Here is a 22,105-nt window from a genome sequence, read left to right as displayed (position 1 = left end):
CAGTTATGACATTGTAATACTTGAGATATATTCATATAGGAGTTGGAGAAGTTAAAAAGGTATTGTATGAGTGTTATGGAAATAAAAGAGAGTGCCACTAGGAAGACGGTCAAAATATCAGTCCAGACGCAACCCCACAAGCACAAGGGCGTGGAGATAAGTAACTACGGATAAGTAAGTCAAGAAAGGACGGCAAAAGGTTCGTCGAGTATACGATATAATAAGCTCGCATCTTTACAAGAGTCAGAGGATCCTCCCTAAGTACTACAGTGAAGGACTAGCTAAGGAAATGAGGAAGAAGGCTTCAACCTAAGCACAATGACCTAATGAAGAAATGGTCATGTAAAAGCAGTCCCGCAACAAAAAATTGTATGCCCTCCAAAAGAAAGTGGCACCTACTGATAACTAGGGATTTTGATGTGTTTCATGCTCCTTCTTGCTTACGCTTTGATCATAAATTCATACAAAATAGACCTAAAAGGCTTATAAGTTGTGCTTGATTGCAGGTTTGATCAACAAAGTGACGGGATGTCAAATATCGGCTCAAAAGGAGTGAAACCTGCATAAGTATCAAAGACAAAGACAACTCAGGACAAACTAGCCTAGTGCGGCCGCAGTCCGTTCTATGCGGACCGCACTAGGGAGATAGAGACTGGTTTTTCAAGGCATCAAAGCAGTGCGGCCGCAGTAGATATTGTGCGGTCCGCACTGAAGGCTCTGCGGCCGCACTACCATTATATGCGGTCCGCAGAAGAGAAGATCAGAGAGATGTAATTTGCCAAGGTTCAAGCCAGCGCGGTCCGCAGTCATGTTTGTGCGGACCGCATTAGAAACCTCTGCGGCCGCGGTCCATTTTGCGTGGTCCGCGGAGCCTGAGTTCAGAGAGCCAAGATTTCAAGTCCAAGAGCCTAGTGCAGCCGTAGTTCATTTTGTGCGGCCCGCACTGACCCCGCAGGGGCATTTTTGTCCAATTTTTCCAGCTTAGTATAAATAGACCATTTTTTCATTTTTAGGGTAAGCAGCTATAACCAGTTATTATCAGACATTAGTTGCGCTCGTGAGAAGCTATTTTGTAGCCATTTTGGGCACTTTAACATAGTTTTAGCAATTGAATCATTATCTTTACTTCAGTAATTTAATAGTATGTCTTTCTCTTCATCTATTTCTTTGATTTTATCTTCAAGCATGAGTAGCTAAACCCATTAGCTAGGGTTGTGGCTCAACCCCAGTGTGGGTAATTAATGGGTGTTGTCATTTAAGGTTAGATTGATTATGGGTGTTTGTTATTTGGGTCAATTTTATGGTTTAATTTATGAATTAGTGGTTGCAAACACTAGTTTGTGCTAAGTTGACTTGGCTCTTCTTGAGAAAGAGAGACTAAGTCTCCAAAATTGACTCAACAAGGAATTGGGATGGACTCAAGAGATTTGATAGTCCCAATTAAAGGGTTAAACCTCGAGAGAGTAATTACCCGACTTGAACCTTAGTTGCTCGGGCATATATGCATACCCAATTGGTCTCGAGAGAGTCAATTGGGCAAAACCACTCTTTCTACCGAGAGGTGTAGAGTGGGTAGTATTAAGTAACGGTTATAACATATTTCCCCAATCATGTCAATTGAGCCTTAGGTGTAATTACCCGTCAATTAGCCACCTAGGTGAAGGTCACTACCCTAGTGCCTTTTAAACTATTAGATACAACTTGTAGCAATTTATCTCTTAGCTTAATCTAGTTGCATTTTCAATTAGTAGTTTGATAATAGTAGAATATAAAGAAAACCCAAAAATGAATAGAAGACCAATTAAGAGCATACATGCAATCCTAAGCTAAATAGATACTCGATTCCAATGCTAGCTCTCTGTGGATTCGATCCCGACCCAAAATTGGGTAAAAGCTATTGCGACCCTCTTTCGCTACTTTTTAGTGGTGCGGAGTTGGAAGCGATCAATTTTTTGGCGCCGTTTCCGGGGAGCTAACGGTTTTGGCTATCTATTTAGTTAGTTTTGTGTGTTGTTCTTCTTTCCTTCTTTGTTACTAATTTGTGTGTGTGATTACTACAGGTACCATATGGCTTTAAATGCTAGTGACCCTCTTGGAAATGTGCTTGCGGGGGAGGAGGTTGAGGATATTGGTGACGATGAGGTGCCTCTTGTACCTCCCGGACCACGACGAGGCCGCCAGTCCAATGCTAATGACAACATTCCAGACCCTCCTCTACCACCTCTAAGAGCGGTTCCTCGGGTGCTACCGAATCAAGGGTATGCGAGTGCTATTGTCCCTCCCAGAATCTGGGCGGGCAATTTTCAGATGATTAATGTGATGTTGACTTTACTTGAGCAGCGTGGGTATTTCACGGGCGCTGCGGATCAAAATGCCTACAATCATTTAAAAGGGTTCGTGGATACATGTTGGGGTAGCAAGCAGACTAATGTGTCTGAGGATGCTCTTAGGTTGAGACTTTTCCCTTTCTCACTTCGGGGAAAGGATTGGATTGGCTAGAGAGACTCCCTAATCATCCCATCACAACTTGGGATGAGTTGGCGGATAAGTTTATTGCAAAATTTTTCTCACCGGGCATATGGCGGCACTTCGAGATGAGATATTGGCTTTCAAGCAAGAACCCACGGAACCTTTGCATGAGATTTGGGAGCGGTTTAGAACAATGGTGAAAGAATGCCCAAACAACGATATGACCGAGGCGATGATTCAACAAACCTTCTATTGGGGCATCAATATGCATAGTCAATCAATTGGCTGGGGGTAACTTCATGAAGTTGGCTTATGACGAAGCTTGTGAGATTCTTGATGAGATGGCGGATACATCCTCCGCATGGCAAAGTAGGGCCAATGTTCCTCAGGGTGACCCTACGGTTATTCATTTGCATAAGGAACTACATTACCATGGACAGGCTATAGCGGAGTTGACAACTACTATGAACCAGTTAGCTAAGACACAGTTGCAACAAGTCCAAAACCCTCGCCGAGTGAATGCTATGGAAAGTGTTAATTTGCTTACCAACAAGAGAAGGCAAAGAAGGCAACAAAACCAAGGGGATTCTGAGCAATTTGGTGATGATTGTGATGAGTTTCAAAATGATGGGTATGATGAGCAAAATGAAGAGGTACAATATGTTAACAACTATCAAGGCAATAGAGGCAACTCTTCAAACCAACAATGGCGACCCCAAGATAATTGGGGCAATCAACAACAAGGTGGTGGTAATTGGAACAATAACAACCAAGGCGGTAATTGGGGGAACAACAATCAAGGTAACCAAGGGCATTGGAATGGTAATAACAACAATTGGGGCAACAATAACAATCAAGGTGGATGGAACAATGGGAACCAAGGCAACCGGGGGCAAGGCTTTCAAAGGCCCCCAATGTACCAACAACCGAACAATCTGCCTCCGTTTCAATCTCAAGGATCTAGTTCTTCGGGTAATGATATGGGAAGAATAGAAATGATGAAGAAGAACCAAGATTCCGATGCTCAATTGGCTTCCCACAATACCTCTATCCGGAACTTGGAGGTGCAAATAGGCCAAATCTCTCAATCATTGAATACTCGCCCGAAGGGTGCTCTACCAAGTGATACAGTAGTGAACCCAAAGTGTGGGAACAATCAAGTCATGGCGGTTACAACACAAAGTGGGAGAGGCGGTGATGTGAATGCCTCGAAACAAAAGCAAGTTGTTGAAGATGATGTCGAGTTGCAAGAAGATGCGGTTCCTTGGTAGTTGAAGATGTGGTTGATGACAATGTGAACAATGAAGTGATATTGACATTAATGAAACCGAGGTGGAAACTCAAGAGGCGTGAACTCGTTTAGGGAGCACGTAATTGACATGCCGGAGTCGGTTGTGCCAAAAGCCAAAGCACCTTTGCCTAGGCCACCTCCCCCTATCCTCAAAGGTTAGCCAAGCAGAAAAGTGAGAATCAGTTCAAAAAGTTCATTGACATGATGAAGAGCTTATCCATCAACGTGCCTTTAGTGGAGGCTTTGGAGCAAATGCTTGGTTATGCTAAATTCATGAAAGAACTAGTTACAAAGAAAAGATCAATGGACTGTGAAACTATCAAGATAACCCACCAAGTTAGTGCCATAGTACATTCAATGGCCCCGAAATTAGAGGATCCTAGTGCTTTCACTATCCCCTGCACTATTGGTAGTGCAGACTTTGCCAAAGCTTTATGTGATCTTGGGGCAAGCATCAATTTAATGCCCTTCTCAGTTTTCAAGACCCTGGGTATTGGGCCACCAAGGCCAACTTCCATGAGATTACAGATGGCAGATAGATCAATGAAGCGACCTTTGGGCATAATTGATGATGTGCTTGTCCGGGTGGACAAATTTATCCGGCTGGGGACTTTGTGATTTTGGATTGTGAGGTGGACTATGAGGTCCCAATTATTCTAGGGAGACCTTTCCTTGCAACGGGGAAGGCATTGGTTGATGTTGAAGCGGGTGAACTAACTTTCAGAGTGGGTGATGAGAAGGTCGTCTTCCATGTTTGCAAATCCATCAAGCAACCCAATAGCACCGAGGTGTGCTCCTTTGTGGACATTATCACAGCTGTGATTGTGGATGACACAAGTTCTATGATTAATGTGGAGGATCCCCTTGAGGCCGTGCTATTAAATCTTGATGTTAATGATGATGCAAGCAGAGTGGAGTGTGTCAATGCCTTACATGGGATGGGCTCTTTTTCCTATGAGCCAAGAAAATTGTCTTTGGATATTGAAAATCGGAAAACTCCACCAACCAAACCATCAATTGAGAAGCCACCGGTGTTGGAGTTGAAGCCACTTCCTCCACACCTCAGGTATGAATTCTTGGGCTCTAATTCAACTTTACCAGTTATTCTTTCTTCTTGCCTTACTAACATGCAGGTTGAGTCCACTTCGGCACTGCTTCAAAAGCGAAAAAGGGCAATTGGATGGACTCTGGCCGATATTCGGGGAATAAGCCCCGCATTTTGCATGCACAAGATTATTTTGGAGGATGATGCAAGGCCCTCCTTGGAATATCAAAGGAGGCTCAATGAAGCAATACAAGAAGTGGTGAAGAAAGAAGTGATCAAGTGGCTATATGCAGGTGTGGTGTATCCAATCTCCGATAGCTCATGGACTTCTCCGGTGCAATGTGTGCCGAAGAAAGGTGGGATGACTGTGGCGACAAATGACAGCAATGAACTTATTCCCACTCGGACCATTACCAGGTGGGGGGTTTGCATAGACTACCGGAAGCTAAACAAGGTGACCCGCAAGGATCATTTCCCTTTGCCATTCCTTGACCAAATGCTTGATCGCCTTGCAGGGCGAGCCTTTTATTGCTTTTTGGATGGATATTCGGGTTATAATCAAATCTTAATTGCTCCGGAGGACCAAGAGAAGACAATATTCACTTGCCCATATGGTACATTTACTTTCTCCCGGATGCCGTTCGGGTTGTGCAATGCTCCGGCGACCTTTCAACGATGCATGATGGCTATTTTCACCGATATGGTGGAAGATATTTTGGAGGTCTTTATGGATGATTTTAGTGTGGTTGGTGATTCATTTGAAGAGTGTTTGGGAAATTTGGATAGAGTCTTGGCCCGATGTGAAGACACAAATCTCGTTCTTAATTGGGAAAAATGCCACTTCATGGTTAAAGAGGGCATAGTGTTGGGTCACAAAATTTCTAAGCATGGGATTGAAGTAGACAAAGCCAAAATTGAGGTGATTTCAAGGCTTCCTCCCCCCACTTCTGTCAAAGGGGTGAGAAGTTTTCTTGGGCATGCTAGGTTCTACTGGCGGTTTATCAAGGATTTTTCGAAGGTAGTGAATCCCCTTTGCAAGTTGCTAGAGAAAGATGCTAAGTTTGTGTTTGATGAGAAATGCATGGAGGCCTTTGAACTTCTTAAGCACAAGTTGACAACTACCCCGATCATTACCGCACCCAATTGGAGCTTGCCTTTCGAGCTCATGTGCGACGCGAGTGATGTTGCGGTTGGGGCAATTTTGGGTCAAGGAGTGAACAAAATGTTTCATCCCGTGTTATGCAAGCAAGACTATGAATGAAGCTCAACGGAACTACACGGTGACGGAGAAGGGATTGCTGGCAATTGTGTTCTCCATGGAAAAATTTCGGCCATATCTTATGGGGGCCAAAGTCATAGGGCACACCGACCATGCCGCCCTTAGGTATTTGATGACCAAGAAAGATTCCAAGGCAAGGTTGATGAGATGGGTGTTGCTTCTTCAATAGTTTGATTTGGAAATAGTGGACCGGAAAGGTAGTGAGAACCAAGTTGCGGATCATTTGTCCCGCTTGGAGGAGGAAGGAAGGCCATGTGATGGCTTGGAGATCAATGATACATTCCCCGATGAGCAACTACTTTCTGTGTCAATGCGTGATATGCCATGGTTTGCGGATATTGCTAATTTCATTCTGACTGGTATCATCCCGTGTGAGCTCTCTTCTAACCAAAGGAAGAAGCTCAAACGGGATAGTCTGGACTTCTATTGGGATGAGCCATACTTGTTCAATATTTGCACGGATGGTGTGATTCGAAGGTGTGTCCCAGAGGAAGAGCAAGTAAGTATTTTGGAGGCTTGTTATTCCTCCCCCTATGGTGGCCATCATGGAGGGGTGAGGACGGTTTCGAAAGTTCTGAGTTGTGGTTTTTATTGGCCAACCTTATTCAAAGATGCAAGTGATCTAGTGAAAAGATGTGATCAATGTCAACGAGCGGGCAGGATTTCCAAGAAAGATGAGATGCCTCTGAACATAATTCTTGAAGTTGATATCTTTGATGTATGGGGTATCGATTTTATGGGCCCTTTTGTTAGCTCGTGTGGTAACACCTACATTCTTGTAGCGATTGATTATGTGTCAAAATGGGTTGAGGCCGTGGCCTTTCCCAACAATGAAACTAGGAGTGTGGTGGCATTTCTAAAGAAGAGCATTTTCACAAGGTTTTGTACACCTCGGGCAATCATTAGTGATGGAGGATCCCATTTTTGTAATAGAGCTTTTGATGCTTTGCTTTCCAAGTATGGTGTCAACAACAAAGTCTCTACGCCTTATCATCCTCAAGCAAGTGGCCAGGTTGAAGCGTCTAACAGGGAGATCAAGAGCATTTTGTCCAAAACTATCAATGCCAATAGGACCGATTGGTCTAAAAAGTTAGATGATGCTCTATGGGCTTACCGGATCGCTTACAAGACCCCAATTCGTATGTCACCGTACCGGTTGGTGTTTGGTAAAGCATGTCATCTACTAGTGAAGTTGGAGCATAAGGCCATGTGGGCCTTGAGGAAGCTTAATCTTGAGTGGGATGTTGCTGCTAATCTTCGTGTTGAACAACTCAATGAACTTGATGAATTCTGGTTCCATGCATACTCTAGTTCGTCCTTGTATAAGGACAAGATGAAGTACCTTCATGATAAATATGCTCGTGGAAAGGAGTTCAAAGTTGGTGATTTGGTGCTCTTATTCAATTCTCGTCTAAGGTTGTTCCCGAGAAAGCTGAAATCAAAGTGGAGTGGACCATTTGAAGTTATGTGTGTGACCCCGTTTGGTGCTCTAGATTTGAAGAACAAAAGTGGTGAAGTCTTTAGAGTGAATGGGCACCGTGTCAAGCATTATCTTGGGAAGTTTGATGATAGCCATGTGGTGGCTGTTGTTCATTTCAAATGATGTGATGGTAACCCTCGTCGTGCCGCGACGTTAAATCAGGCGTTTCTTGGGAGGCAACCCATGTGTTTTTCTTTTTGTTTTCTTTGTAGTATAGGATTGATTTTTGGTCTAACTGGTTGTGAGATGTTGCAGGATTGAGTTGATGCAGTGCAGGACATAATTGATAAAATTGCACAGTCTCTGAAGTTTCCAGTGCGGTCGCACTACACTTTGTGCGGTCCGCGCTGGCAAAGGGTGACAAAATTGCTCTCTGAAGTTTGCCACTGTGGTCGCGGTTGATTTGGTGCGGTCCGCGGTGGACCACCGCGTTTGCGGTCCATTTTGTGCGGTCCACGGTGGGTTACTGAGTTGGAACTGATCATAATAGACCAGTGCGGTCCGCGGTCCATTTTGTGCAGCCACACTGGTAGGTGAGAATGGGCCCAGGGGTTTCTCTAAAAATAGACCCCAAGGGCCTCCTTTTACCCTTTTCGAACCCTTCACTCTCAGAGCCCTTTTTTACTGTTCATCTTGTGTATCTTCATCGTAACTCTTGCTTGTCATTGATTAGTTGCACTTCATCTCATTATTTGGTAACATTTCACTCAATTCATCTTTGTTTAATTATGTAATTTCATTTTATTTTCATATTCCTTAACTTGTAGTTCTTCTTCTCCCCATATTTCTCTAATTGTTAGATTAGGTTAGTTTAAATGTCAATTTTTGTGGACTTGGTGAGTATAATGGACTGGGTAATTGAGTAGGGACCCTAATTAGGTAAAAATTTGAACTTAAAAGCAAAATCTGATGAACCCTAACCCAGTGCCATGATTGGGCACGTAGCGCGGACCGCGGTCATTTCTGTGCGGTCTGCGGTGCCATCTTGTGTCCAAGCGACCTTTGCCCAGTGCGGCCGCACTACATTTTATGCGGTCCGCACTGGCCTAGTACGGACGGGGTTGGTTTTGTGCGGACCGCACTGGTGAGATTCAGAGAGCTTGTTTTTGGAACTCTATACCTGTGCGGACCGCGGTCATTTGTGTGCGGTCCGCGGTGGCCTCAGTGCGGCTGCACTACCATTTTGTGCGGTCCGCACCGGGCAATTTCTGCAACTGTCTACAACACTGTATTTCTCTTTTACAATTTATTCCGCTGCAATAACTTGAACTGCCTTGATTGATACTAACAAATACATTGAATGATGTTTGCAGACAATGGTGAGAAAAGGCTCAAAACAACCGGGAAAAGGAGAACCCTCCCGGGGAGGGAAGAAGAAGATGGTAAAACTCACTCCCCAAGCTCGGGAGAACATAAAAAAGACCAGAAAGCTAATTAAAGCTGCAGACAGAGCTGCTTCCCATTCCTCGGGGAGTGAGTACCAACCGTCATGGGACATTTCTTCAGACTCCGTGCTAGAGTATGTTGAAGACTGTCCGGAGAGGTTTAGACTAAGAGATACCCCTCCATCACCAACCACTGCCCAAGCACCAGAGCATGTTCCCACTGAGTCGTCTGAGGGCTCAGCAGCCCGCAGTGGTGATTACTCCAACCCACCCACAACTTCATTATCCGGGGAGGGTGCAGACGGAGGTGCGGAGGAGGTACAAGGGGATGAGGAGATAGTTGAGGGTGGTGAACTCAAGTGGGAGGCATTGCCCAAACTAGAAAGCCTGAGGTTTGGAGAGATAGGTTCGTGAGTGAGGTAGCGTACCACAAGTTTAGGGAGTGGTGGCCGGTGAGAAAGTTGATACCGGAGCGGAGTTTCATTGATAGAGATTTATTACCCCACAACCCTGACGTGCAGAGACAGTTCAGAACTAGAGTGGGTTGGGAGTACTTCTTAGATGACTGTGTAGATGCTAATGAACACATGGTCAAGGAATTCTACTGCAATGTGGCCCACATCAAAAAGGGCTCCAAAGTGACCAAGGTTCGCAACAAGAAAGTGTTGTTTGATGGGAAATACCTCAACGAATACTTGGGTTTCAATGAGCAGGATGAGACTCTATATATGGCGAAGTTGGAGATGGGCGAGGAGGTCCGTCCATGGTTAGCTCAGTACCTGGCAATCCCAGGTACCGTTCCTGATTGGTTGACTGTTGGGGTAAAGATATTGAGGAGGACCCTGAACTTTGAGGCTAGGGGCTGGGAGACCTTTGTTTGCAGCCGGTTGGACCCTACTACACATGATCAGACCCTTCCTCTCCACCGGGTTGTGTTGGTTTCTTCAATTATGGCGGGATACCCTATAAATGTGGGGAATGTGATGTCCCGCATTATCTCGTTAGTGGGAGTGGAGCATGACCGGAACTACCCCTTTCCTAGCACTCTCACCATGTACTTTCGGGACCTGAAGGTGGACAAGAAGCCCTATGACGTCAAGGTCAAGGCGACAGCCCCGTTCTCCTGGTATAGCTTGAAGGGGAATGACAACCCCAAGGACAAGAACTACAAAGCCCCTACTTCTGCCCCAACTGGCCAGTCTGAAGAGCCAGTTGTGATAGAGGTCCCTGCTGAGCCTACTTCCATTGCTGCTGATTTGCCTCCCGGACCTTCCACATCTTCAGCCATTCCTCCCGGCCCTTCCACATCAGCAGGCCCGGAGATTCCATCTTCCCGGGCCCATCCTAACACTGCCCACCGACTGAGCCAGGCCCTTGCCAGTATCAACACTGGATGTCCACATCGTCATCTAAGTTGTCCACATTGACTGCTACTGTTGCAACTCAGTCGGCACCTCAGCCAGCACAGGTCCCACAATCAATAGAGGATGCTTTGAAGGAAATTCTTGAGAACCAGAAGAAAATCCTCGATACTCAGGATGCATTGACAAAGGCAGTGGATTCACATAGCAAGTCTCTCAAGGAGCTTGCTAAGAAGCATAGGAAGCTACGGAAGACACGGGCCTCCAAGGAGTCCGTGAAGGAGCTGCGGGCAGATGTTGATAGACAGAAGGCAGATCAGCTGCCTTTGGACCTTTTGCTTGCTGATCCAGTCCCAGCAGCTCATCCACAGCTGGAGCAGACCCAGAGGCCTCCGAAGAGGAGGAGGACGATCCCTAGAGCAGATGATGCCATCATCTAGTTGGCGGACCCACCAGAGGCTTCCTCTAGTCAGCCACAGGGTGTACCAGATCCAGAGCCTGTCCAGATCCAGGCCCAGGTCCCAGCAGCTGAGGAGCAGACCACCGGGGACCAGTCTGAGGTTCCCGAGCACACAGAGGACTCAGGGACCACACATGATCCTATGCAGACAGACACGGTTTAGGGAGCCCTCTATATCCTTTTTCTATCTTTTTTGTGCTTATTTGGATTGGTTGGCATTGGGGACAATGCCAGCTTTTATTCGAGGGGTTGCGCCCTTCATTTTTGGATGACTGTATATATTGATACCATTTTATACTTTCGTGATTTTCATTTGGTCTGTATATAATTTTATATTTAGTTACTTTTATCGCACTTTTTATCTTTCCTTTGGTCTGTATATAAAGTTACATTTCATTGTATATATTCATCCCGTCTATTGTATATTCAAATCCCCTCTTGTATATATTTATTCTATTTTCCGCAAAAAAATTCGTTGTTAGCTTCTTATTTGTGGTTCGTACTTCTTGTTTTTGAAATTTGCAATAAGCCTTTGGTTTTCTTAATGCCACGGTTCTTTCCAAAGGTGGAGTGTTGTGTGAACCTGGTGGCTCTTCCCAATGATAGATGGCGTGACAACCTTCTTAAGGGTTTGAGTCCGTTTTTCTTTTTGTTTTTAGTAGTTTGTAGTTAAGGGTACCTCAAGCAAAGCTTCACTTGGGCCTAGCACATTTGCCTTTGATCTTATGGTCAAAAACAAATTGTTGTGTTTAGGATGGTGAAAGTCGTGGCCTTGAGACTCTTGTGTTGACTGATAATCATCAAGTGGTTTTTCGGGACCATTGTGTGCTCAAATCGTACCTAAGGTCGTTGTGGGCCCCCGACTCTATGTCTTTTGCAATCCCCTAGTGTGTGTGGTGAGTAATTGAATTGCGAGTCCAAGTCCCGAGCCATTGGTCTAGAACTTGCCCTGACTGTTTGTTGAGGCGAAATCCTAAGTGAAGTTTGACTTAAGGCGTGATTATAGGCTCTCCTTGATCCGAATGATAGATTGAACAATTCCATAGCCTACCAATGATAAGATCCCTAGTCAACCCTTTTGAGCCTTAGACCTTCTTCTTTCAAGAACCATGATACAAGCCTATACCCGTTCTAAAAGATACCCTCTCTTGGCACCCAAATCTTTCCTTTAGCACATGGCAAAAGTATAAGTTTGGGGGGGGAGACGAGGATTGCAACAAAGTGGTAAAAAGGCACAAAAGTGAAGATTAGGAAAGGCAATGAAAAAGAAAGAAAAGCAAAAAGACAAAAAGAAAGTTCAATGTGAAAAAGAATGAAAAGGGGATTCAAGAAAAACAATGAAAAAGAAAGAAAGGTGTGAAAAGTTGAAAAAGGAGAAAAAGTTTGAAAAGCACAAGAAAGAGTGACAATGTGTCTCTCTAACCCCTTAGAAAGAAGTGAAATGACTCAAAGAGTCAAGTGAATTGTGCCAAATGAATCAAAAGAAGTGCTTAAGGGAAGACGGAACCCACTTGAACAAAAACATGACCTACCCTAAACCAAAAGCCTTCACAATGACTCCACAAAAGCCCTATATGATCTTGAGTTGAATGAAACTTACATTAGTGGATACTTACATAAGGGAACATTAGTGGATACTTACATAAGGGACAAGCATATGGTACCTAGAGCCGGACTTGTGACCTTCCCATGAGAGAGATGAGTGAATTCCCATTAACCTCGTTTTGTATGCCACTATTCTAAAGGTGAGGTTTGCTTAGGGAGAGTTGAGGATGTGTGAGTTTGGGTTCCACAATGACCAAAGTAATTGAAAGAGTTCTTTGATGTGTTGAGTCAACTCTTGATGTTCTTGTGTCGCACTTGATCCATGGTTTTTCAAAGGTTAAATGTTGTTAATGATTCATTTGTATTGATGACAATTGTTAGTCCCAATTGAGGCTAGTTGAGGTTACTTTAGGATAGATGAAAATTCTTGGATTTTACCTCAAGGGGTGGGTCTTATTTTGTTTGCTTGAAGACAAGCAAAAGCTTAAGTTTGGGGGAGTTGATAACTAGGGATTTTGAGGTGTTTCATGCTCCTTCTTGCTTACGCTTTGATCATAAATTCATACAAAATAGACCTAAAAGGCTCATAAGTTGTGCTTGATTGCAGGTTTGATCAACAAAGTGACGGGATGTCAAATATCGGCTCAAAAGGAGTGAAACCTGCACAAGTATCAAAGACAAAGACAACTCAGGACAAACTAGCCTAGTGCGGCCGCAGTCCATTCTATGCGGACCGCACTAGGGAGATTCAGAGACTGGTTTTTTAAGGCATCAAAGCAGTGCGGCCGCAGTAGATATTGTGCAGTCCGTACTGAATGCTCCGGGACCGCACATACATTATGCACGGTCCGCGGAAGAGAAGATCAGAGAGATGTAATTTCCCAAGGTTCAAGCCAGGGCGGTCCGCGGTCATGTTTGTGCGGACCGCATTAGAAACCTCCGCGGCCGCGGTCCATTTTGCGCGGTCCGCGGAACCTGAGTTCAGAGAGCCAAGATTTCAAGTCCAAGAGCCTAGTGCGGCCGCAGTTCATTTTGTGCGGCCCGCACTGACCCCGCAGGGGCATTATTGTCCAGTTTTTCCAGCTTAGTATAAATAGAACATTTTTTTGTTTTTAGGGTAAGCAGCTATAACCAGTTATTATCAGACATTAGTTGCGCTCGTGAGGAGCTGTTTTGTAGCCATTTTGGGCACTTTAACATAGTTTTAGCAATTGAATCATTATCTTTACTTCAGTAATTTAATATTATGTCTTTCTCTTCATCCATTTCTTTGATTTTATCTTCACGCATGAGTAGCTAAACCCATTAGCTAGGGTTGTGGCTCAACCCTAGTGTGGGTAATTGATGGGTGTTGTCATTTAAGGTTAGATTGATTATGGGTGTTTGTTATTTGGGTCAATTTTATGGTTTAATTTATAAATTAGTGGTTGCAAACACTAGTTTGTGCTAAGTTGACTTGGCTCTTCTTGAGAAAGAGAGCCTAAGTCTCCAAAATTGACTCAACAAGGAATTGGGATGGACTCAAGAGATTTGATAGTCCCAATTAAAGGGTTAAACCTCGAGAGAGTAATTACCCGACTTGAACCTTAGTTGCTCGGGCATATATGCATACCCAATTGGTCTCGAGAGAGTCAATTGGGCAAAACCACTCTTTCTACCGAGAGGTGTAGAGTGGGTAGTATTGAGTAACGGTTATAACATATTTTCCCAATCATGTCAATCGAGCCTTAGGTGCAATTACCCGTCAATTATCCACCTAGGTGAAGGTCACTACCCTAGTGCCTTTTAAACTATTAGATACAACTTGTAGCGATTTATCTCTTAGCTTAATCTAGTTGCATTTTCAATTAGTAGTTTGATAATAGTAGAATATAAAGAAAACCCAAAAATGAATAGAAGACCGATTAAGAGCATACACGCAATCCTAAGCTAAATAGATACTCGATTCCAATCCTAGCTCTCTGTGGATTCGATCCCGACCCAAAATCGGGTAAAAGCTATAGCGACCCTCTCTCGCTACTTTTTAGTGGTGCGGAGTTGGAAGCGATCACCTACCGTGGATAATGAACAGGGAGAAAGACAGAAGGTAATATTCGAGACTATATGAGTTGCACTAAAATTCTGGCATGTGGGGGAACTAGGATGAGTTAAGTATGCACACAACAAGGGGCAGAAAGACCAGGAAAAGTAATAGCACACGTTTAAAGAAAGCTGAGATGGAACGAAAGGAATTATTCGATGAATGATCCAGAGTTAGTACGTTATGGATAAACTCAAGATTTTGGAGCATTATATTTGTTGACAATAATACAGCCATAGAATACTGCGGTATAAGTTAAAAAGAAGAATTGAGCCCAGGACATAGACAAAGGATTGAATTGTTAGAAGAATGTATGATGGATATTCCATAACGCCATGAAAGGCTATACCATGAGCCACAGATCGGAATATAGCTTAAGCCTACATAAAGGCTGATCGGAAGGAAGAGGAAGCTAAAAGAATTACAACACCCAAGTAAATCAGGAGTCCGATTATTGGACCTAGAAAAATTGTAGAAGTTGTGCTTGAGAACATGACAGAATCTCTCTTAATATCAGATGTTCAAGAGAAATAACACAACGACCATAAAATATAATGGCTCTACAAGAAAGCTAGTTAGAAGAAGTACCAGCCTCATAAGAAGTCAGTACGAATCTCCCACCGGATTGTGTATGCACCAAAGGTGCAGGTATTATAACAGAGCTTCAGTTTGTGAAGATAAATTATGCCTAATGGGAAGAGAGGTTATAACAGAGATAGAAGAATATGAGGCAGTATTTTAAGGTAAGTAAGGAAAAGGTGAACAACACACAAGATACTCAAATACAGAAGGTTATGAATAGTCCGTACTGCAGAAAAGAGACTATAAGCGCAGGATTCAGTGTCCAGGAATAATAGCAGCGTCGTTAGTGGCATACGTTCCAGCCTATGGTTTCTAAGTACCGAAAGGTCTAATTAGAGAGTAAAAGAAAAGTTAGAGACGATGTGACGTCTCGATGTTTGATGATAGGCTATAATTACGTATTTTAGTCGCTTATTACACTCTAATTTACTGTACTTTAATTGAGTTTGAGCTTTAATCGCTAGTGTCTTGCGCTAACTGTATGTTTTATGCCTTGTAGGAGTGATTCTGAGCTATGTAGATGTTATGGAATGAATTCAAGTGATTTGGAGCTTTGAAGTCTGAGTAAAAGCTCAAGGAATTAAGCTGGGATCGTGTTTGGGGTCAACGGATGATAGTTAGAGCGAACGAAGAATCGAGTAGGTATATCGTGCACTGTCTAGTAAAATGGATATAACTCTTTGCTCAGAACTCCATTTGGGCTCCACAATATATGGTTGAAAAGCTAACTCAAAGGGCTACAACTTTAATGCTTTACGTTTTTCCAAATTCCAAATGGAACAGGGTCAAAAACGCAATTGAAACGGCAACTGCGGACCTGATGCGGACGGAGACAGAATATAACCCAACTAGCGCGGCCTTAGCGCGGCCGCGCTAGTACAGACGGAAAAACAGATCTGAAGGGTACTTTTGGAAGTTCAAGACCAATCCCCTCAACCTATAAAAGGTTTAGTTCGTCCAAAGGAGCAGGGTATAAGTTTTTAGGGTTTAGAACAAGGAAAAAAACAAGAGGAGAGGAGGCAGAGACACAATAGGAGCAAGGCGGGGAATTCTTCAACTAGTTTTTCCTTCCTCTTCCTATTTTTCATTGTTGGTTATGATTTTTAGCATTGTAGTTTTACATACTATTATGAATAGCTAATTCGTTTTCTAGGATTTTGATGGAACCTTTTGGGGATGAATTGCTTGTTATATTAATATAGTTTTGAGTTAGGTTTTAATCTCTATTTGTTCAACTACGTTTTGATTTTGGTTAATTGAAAGGATCCTCAATTAGCCGTTCCTATTTATTGTGTATCTGCTTGAGAGAGAGTGCATATTTAGGTAGTTGTTTCAACAACATCACTCCCGGAGTATAGGCGAGAGTCATAACCGAGGGTTTAGAGGTTGGATTAGAGATAACGATACCTCGGGTGCGATCTAAGTGAACTGTAATGTGAATCTAGATAGCGTAGCTTGAGAGAGTGCGTCTAGTAAATTATCATAATTGCTTGAGAAAGATTTATGATAGCTGGAGAGTTCATGATTGATAGAGGTAACTAAGTCAAAGCTATAAGAAACATACAACTAATGAAATCAACAATTGGGGAAATCATAACTCTAGACCTCCTTAATTTAGTATCCAAACCTTTGTCTCGTTAGTTGATAATTTTACCGTTTTATAGTATTTGTTGGTTAATTAGTTAGAAATATAAATCTCAATTTTTATAATTTAGAAATTGTTCAAACTTGTCTTCTTTGCGATATTGAAGAATTACAGCAAAACCTTAGTTCTCTGTGGGATTCGACTCCGGACTTTTAGACCGGATATTATTTGCAGCGATCGCTTATCCTTTTTAGGACTAGAGTTGGGCGTGATCAAATTTTGGCGCCGTTGTCGGGGAACTAACAGTGTAGTTGTAGCTGTATATATTGCTAGGTTACGAGTTTGAACTTTTATTTTGTTTTCTTTTGTTTTGTTTTTTTTTTGTATTTTTTTTATAACTATCGATTTGAGAAACATGGCATCTTGGAATTATGGGAATTTAGGTATAGACAATTCTACTATTGATCTCCATACATATTGTGAAGGAAACCACCCGTGGCAAAATTTTTGAAACGTTTCTAAGAGCGAGTTATGTGCACCAACTCAATCTTATTTGTGGAATGTGTGTGATGTGTGTGGTGGTAAAAATGGTCACCTTCATGGTTGTGCTTATATTTCTTATTTTTCCCCAACCCCTTACTATGATGGTTCAACCTTTTCTTGTGAAGTTAATAGGAACAAAGAACCTGGGAATGCGGACTTGAAGGCGATCAAGGATATGCTAAAGTGCCTTCTGGAACAAAACAATGAGAAACAATTGCACATAGAAAGGCAAGAGGCAGCTATTCGCAAGTTGGAGGCTCAATTGAGTCGAGTGGTTGGAGCTTTTAATGCTCAACAAGCCAATATTGAGGATAGTAGCCAAGAAGAGCATGAATTTGAGGTGTTAATTGGGGAGGTCAGAGTAGAACATCAACAACCTAGCCAACCACAATTTGAGGATGTCAATTTTGAAGAAGTGAGACTAGAGCCAGCCAAGGACTTTGAGGATATAAATTTTGTTGACTCTAGTATCACTGATGTTGAGGATGTTGAGAGTCCTGAAGTTTATGTGTTTGAGCGCATTGGTCCACACTCCAAGCATTTTTCCACATTATGTTTGGATGATGATATGGAAATAGAGTCATCCGAACCAATTGAAGAGTCAAGGAATGAGGAACAAGGTGCATATATTCTGGAATTCTTCTTGCCAGAAAGTCAGGATTACATACCTCATACAAAGGCCAAGGAGTGCAGAATACTACATTATTTCCTTGGGCCAGTTAGATTCGTTCCACCGCCCCATGACCATAATCATAAGCTTGAATCAAAACTTGGGGTTCAATTCATAAGCTCGAGGTGGAGGCAAAAAGTGATTCGTGTCGTGCCGCGATGTTAAATCAAGCGCTTATTGGGAGGCAACCCAGCTTTATTGCTTTCTTTTATTTATTTTTTATTTTTTTTAATTGTATTATTTTTGTAGTGTCAATTTTTTTTTTTTTATTTTAGGAGCATGGAAAGCCTTGTATTGGAAGGATGCAACAACAAATCAAATGGTTGGAACTAAGTGTAAGGTACCCGCACGAAGGACCAAGCCTGGGAGAAGTCTGAGTACCCCATGAACTGCTAGTGCTTCGGCCTTTGGCCTACCAGGGAGTTTCTCTTACCCTCTTATGGTTATGATGTGCATTGGGGACAATGCACAATTTTAAGTGTGGGGTGATGAGATTGTCTGGGTGACTTTTCAGGCTACTTTAGCTGTATTAGTTTAATTAAATAGTATTTTTTTTTTAAAAAGATTGTACTCTTCCCGACGATGGATCTATTAGATAATTTTCTTGAGAGACTTAAGTCTAAAAAAAAGATATTTTTTGTTAGGTAGTGTAGCAATTCCCCCTTGGTTTTTCTTTAAACCACAATTCTTTTCCAAGGGTCTTATTTGAACCGGGTGTAGTTAGTTTTTTTTTTTAGGAATAGGAGCCATTCTGTTGTGTTTTGAAATGAAGCAATATCTCTTGACTTTGTTATGCCTTGAGAATAGTGAGTACTTTGGTTGTGACGCTTAGGCTCAATTTTTGACTCTTGTATAAGTACCTTAAATTGTATGCTTTTAAATTTGCTTAACTGCTTTGACTAGAGTGTCTTGATGAATCCAATCCTGAGTGAGTTATGTGCCATGTGTGTGTGAGGTTTGGGTGTTATTCTGTGCATTGCATTTGATGCCTAGAACTTGCCCCGTGTGTTTGCAAAGCGAAATAGTAGTTTTGTTCAGTCTAGGAAGTGATATAGGCATTTCTTTGTTGAGCCAGATAAGTATATTTTACCCGCCTAATTGTTATGTATCGTAGTTAACCCATTTGAGCCTCTAATCCTATTTCTTTGGCAACCACATTACAAGTCTTACCCAATTATTTGAATGGACTATCTATTTGAACCTTTTAACCTCTCATAAGCACTTGAATTATGATGATTTATGTAAAAGTTAACGTGTGGGGTGGTTGGTTTGGCTTTTGAGTGGAACTAATGAAATCAGGAGAAAGGTGCACTATTTTGAACAAGTAAGAGCCACTTGAATTGAAAAAAAATGCTGTGAAAAAAAAAGTATTTCTTTAATAAGTGGTGACTCTCGCTGTAATTGTGCTTAAAGAAGTATGGGGTAATATATATTGATGTGAAGGTGGAGTTTGATTTGACATAAGTATGGGGTTTGAATGTTAAAGTATATGTATTAAAGTGCTTAGGGAGATGTAGTCACTCTTATATCTAAATATATCCTACCCGTCCCGTAGCCTACATTATAGCAATATTCGTGAATTCAACAAAGTATCGAGCAAAGGGCATCAACATACCTATAGAAGCCCAGAGAGACATCCTATTAAGCCTTGTATATACAAAGTAAAGCCTGGAGATTGACTAAAAGATAAAAGAAAAAAACGAAAGATGAATCGCATAAGTGCACTCACAAAGCCAGGGTCATACAGGCTGCATGACAGGAGGTAACAGCAGTTGCAAGATTAGGAAGATTTCGACCACAGGTCATGATATGAGCAAAAAGACTAAAAAGGGGGGATACCCTAGACTTTGGATTTATTCACAGAGCAGCTGCTTGAATGGCAAGAAGAGTATTAAGGAATTCACAAGAGCTATAAGTTACAAAAATGAGAAGAGCATCAGTCGACATTCGAGGACGAATGTTTCAAAGGGAGGAATGATGTTATGCCCCATGATGTTACGTCCCGCAGTATTATATTACGAGGATGCTATGCCTTGCAGTAATATATTACGATGATGTTACCCTCTGCAGTATTACATTACGGTGATGTCACGCTTCACAGTATTAAGTTACGACAGTGTTGCACCCTGTAGTATTGTGCGTTGAATTTGTTGTAAGGTAATTGATATCAGTCCAAGGAAAAGATTATTTGGAGATTATAAGGATTGTAAGTGTTATGAAGGATAAAGGGGTACACGGATTAAAGGAAACGAGTTTCGTTGAAAGTGACCAATTTGGAATAAAATACGGGTCGAGCGATAATGCCCGATAATTATGAACTAGTACCATGCAAGGTACCATATGACCACGGTAGTATAATATATAAAGTATATATGAAGTATTTTTAAAAAAATATATAATAAATAGAATTTTAAGTAATTTGTCATAATTTTTAAATTATACGAGTAATTGGTTAATTACCGGGTAACGGGACATTACCCGATTAACCACCCCACGTGGCAAGAAGCCACGAAATTGGAACTGACTAATAGTCACTTTTGCCAAATGGCTAAATGATGAAAGTGACTAAGCTTTAAGGTCTTAGCAAACCTAGGATATGAGAAACCATATTCTGTATTTTGGTTTTCAAAACCAAAAGATATTAGAAACAGAATCTTTGTCCAACATTAAAAATCCGTAAGCAAAGTCTTGTTACAATTAAAAATGGGTCAAAAAGATAAGAACAAAATAACGTTAGAAAAGGCTTCATTCTTGGTTTGGAAATTTAAGAACAGAAGACGTTCATCAATTCAACGAAGTAAGAGGCTGGAAATTTTGTTCACTTTGTTCAAAGAAGCAGAAGCTGCAACGTCCAGGCACTTCAACGCCAAAAACAGAAGCTGATTTCGTTCATCAGCTTCCAATGATTCAGAAGCTTAATCCGATTTTAGGGTCCTAAGTTCAATCCACGAAGGTTTCCAACGGAATATTTTACGGTGTTTTACTACTCCAGGTATGTTAAGGCTAAGCTCTTCTTTCATTTTGCCATGATCTCGTCACTACACCAGTTTGATAACGAGGCATAAAGAAAAATTCATATCCCAGAATTTACGTATATTTTGCTAGTCTCGCAAATTGCATATATTTTCCTAGTTTTGTAAGTTACAATATTCTCCTTACTGGGATTTCATATTCAATTAAGTATTTTCCTATTCCAGTCAAGAGAGCAGAAAATTTACTTATATACAGTATTAAAAGTATTTTCATTACCATCGAGCTATAATCGACGGGCAGGCGCCTATTGGGCAACCTCTGATCAGATGGTAAGTTATATACCGAGCCTACTGTGGCCGAGCGCTTATGAGCGAGCCCAGTTGGTCGAGATACAGAGCCTAGTATGGCCGAGCGCCTATGAGCGAGTCTACTACGGCAGAGCAGTTATATATATACCGAGCCTACTGTGGCCAAGCGCTTATGAGCGAGCCCAGTTGGTCGAGATACAGAGCCTAGTATGGCCGAGTGCCTATGAGCGAGCCTACTACGGCAGAGCAATTATATATATATCTGAGCCTTATAGGCCCGGACAGCTATTTTACTTACTATATTGAGAGAGTTGAGACAGTATCAGCAGGTATGCATATCTTCAGATTATCTTTGACTTCCAGCTACTTGCAGTTATTATATTATCAGTTCAGTTTCAGCTTTCAGTATATTGCCTTACATACTCAGTACATTATTTCGTACTGACGTCCCTTTTCTGGGGGCGCGGCATTTCATGCGTGCAGGTCAGACAGACAGACGGGTAGGCCTCTTTAATAAGTATTGCCCGAGTTCAGCTTGGTCGGTAAGCTCCATGCCTTTTGGAGTTTCCGGGTCTAGAGCCTTATGTACATCTTGTGTATATATGTATATATGTTATACGTAGGTCGAGGAGCTGTTCCGATCACAGAATATACATCAGCAGAGGCTTGTAGACATATCCTGTCAGTTAGTGCAGTATGTTGGGTTTTCAGGCCTTGTATGTATATTTGGTTGGTTTGTCAGCTGTAATAATTATGACGGCCTTGTCGGCCCAGCTTTATATTGATATTCAGTCAGCATTCACAGTTGTCTTGCAATGTGGCCTATGGCCAAAGTATGACATCATATGTTTAGAGTCCCTTAGTTGTAAGTTGGTACGCAAGGATAGGTGAGGCGCTGGGTGCCTATCTCACCCCCCCCCCCCCCAGGTTCGGGGTGTGACATTGAATCAACCAAAACCCAATACTTGATGACAGAGGAAGAACGAATTGCTTCTAAAAGAAAATACAATAGATCTATCTACAAGATAAAAATATTTTATCGGTGTCAA

Source organism: Nicotiana attenuata, chromosome 7, assembly GCF_001879085.1.
Source record: "Nicotiana attenuata strain UT chromosome 7, NIATTr2, whole genome shotgun sequence".
NCBI classification, from domain to species: Eukaryota; Viridiplantae; Streptophyta; class Magnoliopsida; order Solanales; family Solanaceae; genus Nicotiana; species Nicotiana attenuata.
The sequence above is the reverse complement of the archived record's forward strand: the minus strand, read 5'-3'. Positions refer to the sequence as shown.